This window comes from Gavialis gangeticus, unplaced genomic scaffold (assembly GCF_001723915.1).
Source record: "Gavialis gangeticus isolate Ggan-Ray unplaced genomic scaffold, GavGan_comp1, whole genome shotgun sequence".
Lineage (NCBI taxonomy): Eukaryota > Metazoa > Chordata > Crocodylia > Gavialidae > Gavialis > Gavialis gangeticus.
The window spans coordinates 36,936,620-36,949,083 of record NW_017728994.1 but is presented as its reverse complement, the minus strand read 5'-3'; the positions used below and the strand labels follow the sequence as shown (position 1 = coordinate 36,949,083).

The following is a 12,464-nucleotide window of genomic DNA, read 5'->3' as shown; positions in this document are numbered from 1 at the left end:
AGAGGCTGGGAGATCACTCACAAGCCTCTTGTAAGATGAAAACGCTAAATACAAATGATAAATCGGAAAAGTCCCAGTAGCCAAAATTGTCGAGGTGCTAATTCCGGAGGTAGCTGAGAGTGTCGAGCATCTTGCCTGGCTGAGCCAACACACAAGTGGAAAGTGAGCCACACGTGTAAAAGCCCTCAAGCCTGTCCATACTGTCTAGCTTTAAAGGAGTCATTTATTTGTGCATATGTATGTATATGTCTGATGCGTATTTAATAATTCAACTAAACAGCAACAGATAGAGCAGCTCAACATAAATATTGACTGGATTAGTGATTCTAATTAATTTGTAAATCTTTTAAAATATGAAATGTTTTTCATTTTATAAAATTGTTAACAAAATGTTATTAGTCAAAGCAACCATTTATATAAAGGTTGCAAGATCTCTGGCAAAAGTATAGCAAGAGTATTTTGCTTGATATTTATTTTAAACTTATTTTTTAATTACTTACAATGTAGACTGTTTAATGAAACCTCCAGGGTGAATTCAAGAGTGTTTGCATGATGGCTCGGGTCACTGTTATTAAATTAACAAGCTGTTTAGATAGCCATGTTCTATTGGTTGTGTCTATTCATGCGGAGTCAATAAAATAACATTTTCCTTAATGTTGGGTAATTAGAGGGATAACATTGAATTTAGTGAAGTGTATCAGGATTACATTGTGCTCAAATGGGTTCTGTGATCATCATTTATATTGTTTGTATTTGGTATAATATAATAATGAGCTCTTACAACACTTATTTAATAAAGTGACTGCTAGTTATTTATAAATTTGTTTTGTTTTCCTATTTTTAAACCTATTTGTTCCTTTACATTTTATGCTTCACTTTTCCATTGCTGTGACAATATGTGGCAATGACATTTTAACTGAGAATTTGTGCACAGGGTTTTTGTTGTTGTTTATTAAGAACCCTTCATTTTAATCCTTTTTAAAACTCAGCCATTAACTTTTATTTTAAATTCAGCTGGGAAATCTGAAATATATATCTTAGTTCAAGCATGTGTCTTCTTATTTTGCAAAGCTTTATTAAATGAGTCTGGCCATTATTTTAGAGAAGAAAAGCTTGAAAAAAGTATTGTCCAGATTGGGAGGCTGAGCATTCATTTCAGATCTTTAGCTAACATAAGGCTTTAAAACATAGTTTTACTGACTAGGTTGATCAGTTTATGAAAAGGATTACATGATGTATTAGCAGGGCACTGGACTCAGTTACCCAGGAAATTTCTACAGTTTTTTAAACTGGGCCAAATACTGAAGCTTGTTAGATCACCCTGGGGGAGAGAGTTTCAAATATTTGAGGCATGCCCATGCAACTGCTTTCTTTAGGTAGTCGTATCATTTCTTTAATGATATGGAAAAAGTTAGGGTAAATTAGGGTCTTTTGAGCATGCAGTAAAGTGGCTAGGCACTTGTAATTACATACACAAGGAAAGCCTGCACTTCCATATGCCTCTTACTGGTTTGACTTTAAGCTTGCCCTTAATTATTTTACTTTATTGGTATTTGGCTATAAATTTAGGTAGTGTCAAGAGAAGTTTACTGTTGTATTTTCTACTGCAGTATGGGAATCAGGAACTTGATATTGAAAACTAGTGAGTCTTAATTTTTGGAATTCATCTTGTAAGGTATATTTGTAAGTTCCAGTTATGCAGCTAATGCCACTAATAATCAATACAGCTCATGTGAAATCAGTTGAAGTGTAATGAAAAGTAGGCAAACTATATCTTTCTTGCATTCCATTATTACATTTCCTACACTTTGAGTGTTCTGTGGACCTGCAGTTAAAACTCTTAAAGGTGGAACTGATTATGTTAATAGACCTGTTTTAATTTAGATGCACCCTTTATTATTATAGGGAGATTGAAACGTTAATGGGACACTGCAGCTTCCAGTGCTCTGAATGACTGCAAGGCTGAAATAAATGACTGTTTCTTTTATATAAGGATTTTAAGATGCCCATTCTCACTTCCAATTTATAGGTACATTGTTTCTGCATAATAATCCAGTTGTAACATCCTAAAATATTTTAACCCAAATCAGTTTCTTTTGTGTACTGTGTAGCTACCTATAGAACCTGATGATTTGCAGAGACTGAGTAATAAGTTGTACAGGAGAAGCCATGTATAGGATTTGCAAAATCTGTCATTTCTCACTATTTTTTAGAGCCCAAGAGTCCTTTTGTGATTCCTATGGTATATGTCTAACAGAAATTGAATATGATACTCAGACTGGGGAAAATTTTAAATTAAAATTGCTTTATCTTACAGCTCAGAGGTAATGATGAAGAATCTAAGAGTTGCTTTCTTTTAACGAGAAACAAGGAACTGGGTTACAATGCAGAGATATGTGTTACACCTAAAGGCCATGGACACACAAATGGGTAAATCTGTGGTAAATCAAGCTGCCCAGTTTAAAGAAAAGTTATGAATATATGACTCAAAACCTAAGAGTGATTTAATCCCACTCCAACAGAATTAATTTATTCCATTTGAGTCAGGATTGCATTTGTCACACTTTCCATTGCCTGCCTTTCAGTGTACAGCATGCTCTTTTGTGTGCAGCTGCTCTGGGTTTATAGAATCATAGAAAAGTAAGGCTGGATGGGATCTCATGAGGTCATCTAGTCCATCTTTCTGCTGAAGGTAGGCGATTTCCTGCCTAAATCATCCCAGCCAAGTGTTTGTCTAAGCTCTTGAAATTATGCAGGGATGGAGAGTCCACAATTTCTCCAGGTTGCCTGTTTGAATGCTTGGCCACCCTTAGTCATCAAATGCTTCTTAATCTCTGGCCTAAATTTTCTCTGTTTCAGCTTGAGGTCATAGGCCAAGGCCAATCTCCTACAGCCACAGAAAAAAGGCTATTTCCTTCCTCTTTATAATTGCCTTTCAGGTATTTGAAAACTTATTGAATCCCCCCTCATTTTTCTCTTCTTCAGACTAAATAACCCGTTTTTCAGCCTTTCCTCATAAATAGGGACGTACCTAAATTGCAGCAGAAGTGCGCTACGCAGCTGCTCCTTTAATCTTATTGTTTTCACCATGTGTCCCCCCTCCCTCCCTCCCCCGCCACTGATTTGTGGAGGGGCCCTGGCAGCCTTGCCACTTGTGGCTTGGTCCTGATCAGCCAGGAGGAAAAAACTGTGGTTTCAAATATGCTGTGGTTTTTGCTTCCCGCTGCTGATAGGCCAAGGGAGCCCATCAGCCCTTCCACTTATTGCTGATTGGCTGGAGACAAAAACTGCAGCATATTTAAAATAAAATTTTTGCCTCCCAGCTGATTCAGCAGCAAGTGTTAAGCAGCAGGGCCAATGGGGCCCCTCCTACAATCAGCAGCGGGTGGGTGCGTGGGTGGAGGGCAGTGTGTGCAGTAAAACCAGCAAGATTAAAGGAGCCACTGCACAGTGCATTTTCACTGCAATTTAGGCAGGTCCCTACCTGTAAATCATGTCTCCCAGGCTTCTAAGAATTTTTGCACTCTCCATGGGACTCTTTTCAGTCTGTGCGTATCCTTTGGGCTCCATCATTCTTAAACTATGAGGTCCAAAACAGCATACAGGACTCAAGGTGAGGCCTCAACCATGATGAATGCAATGGAAGAATCACTTTTCTTGATTGGCAAGTTCCACTCCTGTTAATACAACCCAGTACGCTGTTGGCTAATTTTGCAATAAAAGCAAATTATTGGCTTATGTTTAGTTTATAGTCCACTGTAATCCTGAGGTCCTTCTCTGCAGTACTGCAGCCTAGCCAGTCATTCCCCAGTCTGTATTTGTGCATGCAACTATTCCATCCCAAATTCAGGGATTTGTCTTTGCTGAATTTAATCTGATTGATTGTAGACCATTTCTCCAGTCTACCCAAGTTATTCTGATTCCTAGCCCTACCATCTGCAGTTCCACACAACTTGATGTCACCTGCAAATTTGCTAAGCGTGCACTCGATCCCATTGTCCAAATCATTAATGAAGACATTAAACATTAATGTATCTAGGAAAGACCCCTGGCAAACCCTACCTGAGATGGCCTCTCAACTAGACATTGAGCCATTAACAACTATTCATTGAACAGGATGAGCCAACCAGTTTTGTGTCTACCTTAGATAGATTACTTGCATCTAATTTGTATTTCCTTATTTTGTTAATAAGCCTTTCTGTTCTTGTGTCTGCAACCTAAAGCTACTCTACCTCTGTCCTGTTTTCTACATTGCTGCAGTTTTAATTCAGAATGTTCTCTGGCTCCACTTATTTGGCATTTATACAGATTTAAAGAAATAGCTTACACTTCTGTATCTTCTGCTTTCTGTGTAGAGAAAGTTTAACAAGAATTAATATTTAAAGACTAGTTAGCCCTCTAGATAAGTGTTTGGCTTTACCGTTCATCTGTAGGACAAGACCTTTCACTGGTTATTAAATCCCAAAGGTGCTGACACCAGTTCAGTGGATATGATTTCCAGAAGAGGGTTATCCCCTTTCCAATGGTGGGACTACCTTTGTCACTAGGGTCACACGTCATTTAGCTGAAGGGACTCCATCTTTTTTTTCCCATATTTTCTTCCTTGATTGGTCTCAGACACGTGCAAGGTACATGAACTGATAATAGGTTGTCTTCTTGTAATAATTGTTCTTGCCCAGTTTTAGTTGGGGCTGGGCCCTGTACTGCATTTCACATGTACCTCCACTTAAGAATCTTAGGTAAAATTACACAGTCCTTGCACATCTCCTTGGAATAGATTGTGACAGATGGCTGCAGCCCTGCATTGTGGATTAGAGAGGACCCAGTGGAATGGGGGCTCTCAGGTGCATTGTGCTCCAGGGAGACACAGTACCTCCTGGAGTATTGAGGAGCACAGATGATGTGTATCTGCCATTGCTGTCCCTTCAAAGAGGATGCAGCATCCCTCTGCTAGTTTCTTCCCCCCTTCTTCCTACCACCCCACTTACATACCCTAGCAGTTGTAGCTCACTGACTTCAATCAGTTTTGCTGTGGCTTTGGGTGCAAGCTTTGATCCTTAATAGTAAAAAAAAAAAAAAAATCAGGCAGTCTAAGCTATCCCTTTTGAGGTATACCTGACCTTCCCTAGAGGTTGTATTGATTAGTGGCTGTTTTCTGGAATCTGTGTTTGGTCAAATAACTTTCTCCGTGGAGTCATAAGTCTTCCTCCTTTCAGAGTATTGAGTCATACTCCCACTTTTAGTTCAGTTGGGCATGATATATGCCACAAAGAAGCAGCTCTGTGCTACATTCAGTTGCTGTATGGTACCTAGGTAACACAGTGATAGATCTATGAGACAAGGTAGCTCAGGGTGCATTTTGCCATAGTTCAAAGAATCTAAATATAGCCAAATGACATCTATATGTCTGAATGAATACTCAAGGCCTAATCCAGCACTAAGTATCTACAGGCTTTTGAACTGTGCAAGCCTGAGATGGGAGTCACCAGAACCTCTCCTTCATCCTGCAGCACACCTGAGATTTGTGAAGCTCAGTCAGAGAATAAGAACACATTGTTCTTTATTTTAACAGAATAAGCTTGCTCTGCCATGCTAAATATGATCACTTTTTTTATACAATCAGTGATGCTGTTTAAGAGTTAATTTCAACAGCAGAACCTGTGCATTGAGTGTTCTTGTCTGCAGGGTTCCCCACTGTAATGCAATATACTCTTCCCTTCTGCTCCTTAACACTTAACGCAGACCAAGCAGTGCTCCGTTAACTGATATGTGTCATGGTTATTTGTGTGTGTGTGTGTGTGTGTGTGTGTGTCTTCCTTAGCATCTCTCATATTTTAAGTATTTGATGCTCTTTGTAGGCAGCATAAATGATCAAAAATGGTGGTTATTGAAATGCTCCTTAGAGTCAATTTTGGTCAGTGTTTGCCTACCTTTTACTGTTGGAACATTGATCTTAATGCATTTTATTTTCTCAAATTTTAATGCATTATTATGAGATGATCTATTGGTTTTATGATGAACTTTTGTTTAGTGAGTGATGGAAATGAAAGAAAGTGATATGGAGGTGCATGCAGGAAGTGTCTTTACCTGGTTATCTGTACACAATAATGTGCCTCAGAAATGTATTTTGAGACTGATGCAAAGCAATTTTAGGGACAGATTGTCCTCTAACTTACACAGGAGTTAACTCAGAGTACGTCTTTTGAAGTTGAAATAGTTTGCCACCCAATGCTTGGTCATTTTAGCAAAGCTTTGCCAGGGAACCCAGAGGTATTCAATGGATGTAGGGTTCGCCATCCTCTCCCCTACCTTACAGTTTCATAGTTTCATAGATTTAGGGTCGGAAGGGACCTAGTAGATCTTCTAGCCCGACCCCCCGCCAGGGCGGGAGAACAACAAAACCCCAAAACAAGAAACGGGACTCAAATGAGTCCAGCCAGGTAGGCATCCAGCCTCTTCTTAAAGACCCCCAGGGTAGGGGCCAGCACCACTTCCCTTGGAAGTTGGTTCCAGCTCCTAGCCGCCCTAACTGTGAAGTAGTTTTTGCGGATGTCCAATCTATACCTCCTCTCCATCAACTTGTGCCCATTACTCCTTGTTATGCCAGCGGGCGCTAGGGGAAACAGCGTCTCCCCCAAACCCTTCTGGTCCCCCCTAGTGAGTCTATAGACGGTCACCAGGTCCCCCCTCAGCCTTCTCTTGTGGAGGCTGAATAGGTTCAGGTCCCGCAGTCTCTCACTGTAGGGTCTGCCCTGTTGTCCCCGGATCATGCGGGTGGCCCTCCTCTGGACCCTCTCCATGTTGTCCACATCCCTCTTGAAATGGGGCGCACAGAACTGGACACAATACTCCAGCTGTGGCCTGACCAGCGTCGCGTAGAGGGGGAGGATCACCTCCTTGGCTCTACTCGAGATGCACCTGTGGATGCACGACAAGGTCCGGTTAGCCCTGCCAACCATGACCTCGCATTGTCGGCCCATGTTCATCTTGGAGTCAATAATGACTCCAAGATCTCTTTCTGCCTCCGTGCTCTCGAGTAGGGAGTTCCCCATTGTGTAAGTGTGCTGCTGGTTCCTACTGCCCAAGTGCAGCACCCTGCACTTGTCCGTATTAAAACGCATCCTGTTCCTGTTAGCCCACCCCTGTAACCTATCCAGATCCCTCTGCAATCTCTCCCTCCCTGCTAGCGTGCTCACCTCCCCCCAAATTTTGGTGTCATCAGCGAATTTAAACAGGTTACTTTCCACCCCATCATCCAGATCGCTGATGAAGAAATTGAACAGCGCAGGCCCCAGGACCGAGCCCTGGGGGACTCCACTACCCACCTCCCCCCAGGTCGAATATGACCCATCCACCACCACCCTCTGAGTGCGACCCCTCAGCCAATCTGCAATCCATCTGACTGTGTAGGCATCGATGCCACAGTCGCCTAGTTTTTTAACTAGGATGGGGTGAGAGACGGTGTCAAAGGCCTTGCTGAAGTCCAGAAAGACTACATCCACCGCGACACCTGCATCCATGGCCTTTGTGACCTGATCGTAGAAGGCAATCAGGTTGGTCTGACATGATCTCCCCCTAATAAATCCATGCTGATTGCCCCTGAGCATCATTTCTGATGCCGGCCCATCACAAATGTGCTCCTTGATGATCTTCTCAAAGAGTTTCCCCAGGATTGAGGTAAGACTGACGGGCCTATAGTTGCCCGGGTCCTCCCTCTTCCCCTTCTTGAAGATGGGGACCACATTTGCTACCTTCCAATCATCTGGCACCTGGCCCAAGCACCACGATCGCTCATAGAGCCGTGCCAGGGGCCCTGCAATAACCCCAGCTAGCTCCCTCAACACCCTGGGGTGGAGAGCATCCGGACCCGCTGACTTGAACGCGTCCAGCCCCTCCAGAAGCTCTCTAACCCGGTCCTCCCCAACCTGAGGTCTGAAGGCGATCCCCTCGAGTCCGGCTTCTATCACAGCAGGGAAGTCCCGGTCCCTGCACAAGAAAACGGAGGTGAAGAATTGGTTAAAGAGGTCCGCTTTCTCCTCTGATGCAACCACCAGATTGCCCAGCGTATCCTGCAGGGGTCCCACATTACCCGGCGCCTTCTTCATCCTCCCAATATATTTGAAAAAGGACTTTTTGTTATCCTTAATCTTGGACGCTAATCCGAGCTCTATGTCCGCCTTGGCCTTCCTAACAGCTCGCCTACAGGCCCGAGCAGAGGAGGTATACTCCTCTTTGGAGATTTCACCCCCCTTCCACCGGGCGTACGCCGCCTTTTTGGCAAGCAGGCAGTCCCGGACGCCCTTGGTGAGCCAGGGGGGCTTTCGGACACTCCTGCCCCCCTTGCTTCTTGTCGGGATGGACACCCCTTGGGCCCTGAGTATCGTTTCCTTAAGGAACGACCACTCGTCTTGGACACTGAGTTCCTCTGCCCTCAAGGACCCCAGTGCCTCTCCCACTAATCTCCTCATCTCAATGAAGTTGGCCCTCCTGAAGTCTAGGGCTACTGCCTTGCTGCGGGCCCTTGACACCCTACGCTGGATGGTGAATTCCAGCAAGCGATGATCACTGTTGCCCAGGTGGTCAAGAACTTGGAGGCCCCTTACCAGGTCGTCGCCTGCGGCCAGGACCAGGTCCAACAGGGCACCTCCTCTGGTGGGACAGTGCACCTCCTGAATCAAGTGGAGGTTCTGCATCTCAGCCAGAAACCTCCTGGAGCGGTCCATACAGTAGGATGCTAAACACTGGCACTGCTGCTCCAAAGTCTCTACTTCAGTCCGCCCATATCCAATGGACCCTTGTAGGCATGATCTCACTAACCAGTGTCTGGTACTGCCACTCTTCAGCTACCTGTGGTGCTTCTGGAGTGTGCCCTATATTCCTTTTTCCACCGTGCCTTGGAACTCTGTTTGGTAGTTCCTCTACTTTGGATTTTGTGCCTCCTTTAAGTCTCTTTTTAAGACACCTTTCCCTAAAGGTCAGTGGTCATAGGGCCCTGGCCATTGGCAGCTAAACAGGTGATATAATAAAGAAAAAAAAGGCATCAAAGTGACAATGGTAACAGTTATGGCAGCTTTATCACCCCAACACTCTTGGCCTTTGCATTCCAGTTCCCGTATACTTAGATGGGGATTTCCCATGAGCAAAGACCTATAGTCAGTGTCATCTATAAAGGACTGAGTACACTGTTGATACCAAATAAATAATGATAAATTTTCAATAATATATTGCCATGCTGAATTATTTAATGAGTGCAGAGGGCTATACTTCTAATCACAAGTACCATCTTTTGAGTTTGTCACAAAATTACTTTTTGTCATAGCTCAGGGAATTGATTCCATGTGACATTCCTATTTTCAATTTTGCTGCTTTGATTTCTCTGTTTTCATCATTAATTACTATTATTTTTTACAGAAAATAACCAGATTTATTCGCCAATATTTCTGTTTGTAAAAGTTGTGGTTTTTCTGTGTGAGGTCTTCTCAGTTTTGACAGTGAAGCTTTCCTGTCCTTCTCATCATTGTGTCATCTTCCATGCTGCAACATGTGCAACGTGTGGTGGTTTTTCCTACTATGTGTGCACCCTGCTCTCATTCAAACCCCATCTTGAAATACACTTCTTCCATAAAATCTTTAAAATGAATCTACCAAAGAAAGTTGTCTTGTCTGATCTGTCTGACCTACTCTTTTTTCTTCCACTTGCTACCCTTTCTTTTAGTATTTTCTTTTGCCACTTTGTTGTAGGTTTTTCTTTTTTTAATTAGATTGAAATCTCTTCTGAGCAAAGAACCCTGCTCATGTACTATTTGTAGGGACCTACCGAAATTATAAAGGCTTTTTTTTTTTGGTCTGTTTTTTTTGCACCCATCCTGGAAGCGCTGTAATACCAGGTCAATGCATGGAGTGGATGGAGCAAACTCCAGGTCCACCACCCAACACCAAAAATCTGCTCAATATAGACCCCCTATGGAGGACATATTTGAGCCAATCACCTGCCTGGGGAGCCCGCCTACGTGATCACGGTGCTTCCCCTGCCAGGAATTTATAAAGGCAGGCAGGCAGGCAATTTCACAGGCCGAACGTGGGGCTGGCCACCACTTTTCTGGGCTTATTGCAGTGGGGCCTTCACATGCCTGTGCCTGAGGGGGCCCGGTGGCCCCATCCTTGCCACTGATTGGCCAAGAGTGTTGCCTGTCATGCAGCCCAGCCCATCACCACAGATTGGCTGAGAGGGGTGGGACATTGTGATGGGCAGCCGTCTCAGTCAATCTGTGGTGAGAGGCAGTAGGGGGGAGGGGACTGCCATCTTGGCTTCTCCCCTTTGCGCTGGTAACTCCCCCCCCAGTGGGCTGCAAGGCTGGGCTGCAGCAGCCATGAGCACTGCTGACTCCTACTGGGGTTTCTCTTTTAATTTTGCAGATTTTACAGACAATACCTGATTTTATGGGTTCTGCAAAATCACGAATTGAGTAGGTCCCTAACTATTTGCAGCTACAGCACTACGTAAATAATAATACATTTCATCAGGGTTTGGCTGGAAAACTGGTGTCTATATTTTGAGGTGGTGAGAGATGTTCAAAATAAAACTTCTATGATGACATAGGACAGTGAAATGGAAACCAGCTGAGCAAGCTTCTCAGCACCAGTTCCCCTCTGAAGGGACTGATTTAGTATAGATCCAGGCATCTTCTGTAAATCATCAGTAAGATCTGGTTTTGTGATGTGAAAGCAGATTTTATTGTTGTTGAACTGAGGTTTAAATTTGCTGATTTTTTTGTCTTTGTCACTTCAGTCTGTTGCCCTTTTAATTTGATTGTATTTCAGTGTCTTTCCTGTTTGCAGTCAAGAAAATTGTGTGCACTCTGTGGACTGCAGTTTAATGACAATAAAGACCTAAAGTGTGGACCTTACTGAATGCATCAAAGTAGCTTGGAAAGGAAAGAACCCTCAAAGTTATGGCAAAATATGTCATTTATGCCATTCTGTGCAGAAGAAACTGGCTTCCATCCTAAAAATGTGAAAATGCTCAGCAGTCAAAACAGGATGTAATTGGAGAACAATTAAGCTGCTTAAATTTGGTATGGATTTTTGCAAACTGACATGTGGCTGAGATATAAGCTGGCAGGACAACAAAGTTTCACAACAGAGACATCACTGTGCACACCAGCAAAAGCCTGTTTCCTGTGGCCGCAAGCCCTATGTCCTTGGAGTCCTTCTTTAATCCAGTAGCACACAATACAGATCTCAGGGGCTGAAAAATAGCTATAACTCATTATAAAAGGTTATTTGAAAAATAACTGGTCTCTTAGACCCAGATTGTTCAAATCATGCAGTGGCACTGTAGAGTGGAAGTCCAAGCAAGAACATGAAATTTAGGATGGTTGTAGGTTGAAACTCTCAGTTTAGGATTTAGGATGTTTGTAGGTTGAAACCGCTTGCTGGCATGCTAGTAGTTCATTCTGCTAACTGAGGAGCCATTCTTTCACCTTCTACCTGTGATTAGATTTTATTTTATTGGTTTCAATTTTATTTGGCCTGCTGTAATAGTAAAACCAAAAAGAACTGAGTTGCCCAATGTAGCTACTTCATCCTTGGAACAGTTAAGTATATAGGAGAGTAAGCATCTGGGGAGCTGATATAAACCATGCTGCATAATGCAACTTTTGTTTATGGTGCACTCTGGGCAAAGAAGCCCAAACAACGTCAAATGAAGCCTTTCAACAAATGCTTTCTGATATAATTTTCAAGATTTGATTGTCTGCCAGAAATGCATGGTGGTAATATAACAATACACTTCCCAAATGAGAGTGCTTTCACATGGGAAACTCTCAAAGATGCAAGCACAGAGGCTTTTCCCAAAAGACTAGAGAATTGACTTTACTTTCTGGTTTGTCCCTTGCTGCGAAAATAAATCTAGGGAGATGCTTGTGATAATTTGGGCTATGAGGCAGTCCCTCGGTTAGCTTCCCAGAAAAAATGGGTAAAGGATAAGATCTTTTATAGTTACTAAAAGAGTATCATAAATTTATAAAGCATTTGACCAGTACATAATACATACATACCCTGCCCTGAGGACCTTGTTTTCTCTGATGTGCTGTTAAAAAATTGAAATACACGTAGATAAAGACATGATGACAAAGAGAGTTAAGCTGAAAAGTTCTGTGAAACAGTTTGAAATGCAAGGCATGTGTTAAGGGTCAATTTGAAGGAGAAGAAGATTAGGTGGCTCACTAGGAGTAAGAGGCAATTCTTTTACAGGTGAACAGAGCACTTTACAAATTATGAAGAGTGTGTGTGTGTGTGTGTGTGTGTGTATATATATGACATATATATGTATATATGTATGTATATATATAAACCCCTCATAGAACATGAAGTGCCTACCCCAAAGTTTATAATTGGAAGATACCAATATTTGTAATATAGAAACAAGGCAAAATAGTATGGCTAGCCATTATCATGACATT

At 42.7% G+C, this 12,464-nt stretch overlaps 1 long non-coding RNA gene across 1 annotated transcript in view; it reads right to left on the bottom strand.

The window, feature by feature from the left end:
* LOC109287476 overlaps positions 1 to 12,217 on the bottom strand; it is a 29,534-nt gene extending 17,317 nt beyond the window's left edge. The window contains exon 1 of the long non-coding RNA XR_002094875.1: positions 12,060 to 12,217. This is a non-coding gene — a long non-coding RNA (uncharacterized LOC109287476). The remainder of the gene's footprint in view (positions 1 to 12,059) is intronic.
* Between the last annotated feature and the right edge of the window lie 247 nt (positions 12,218 to 12,464).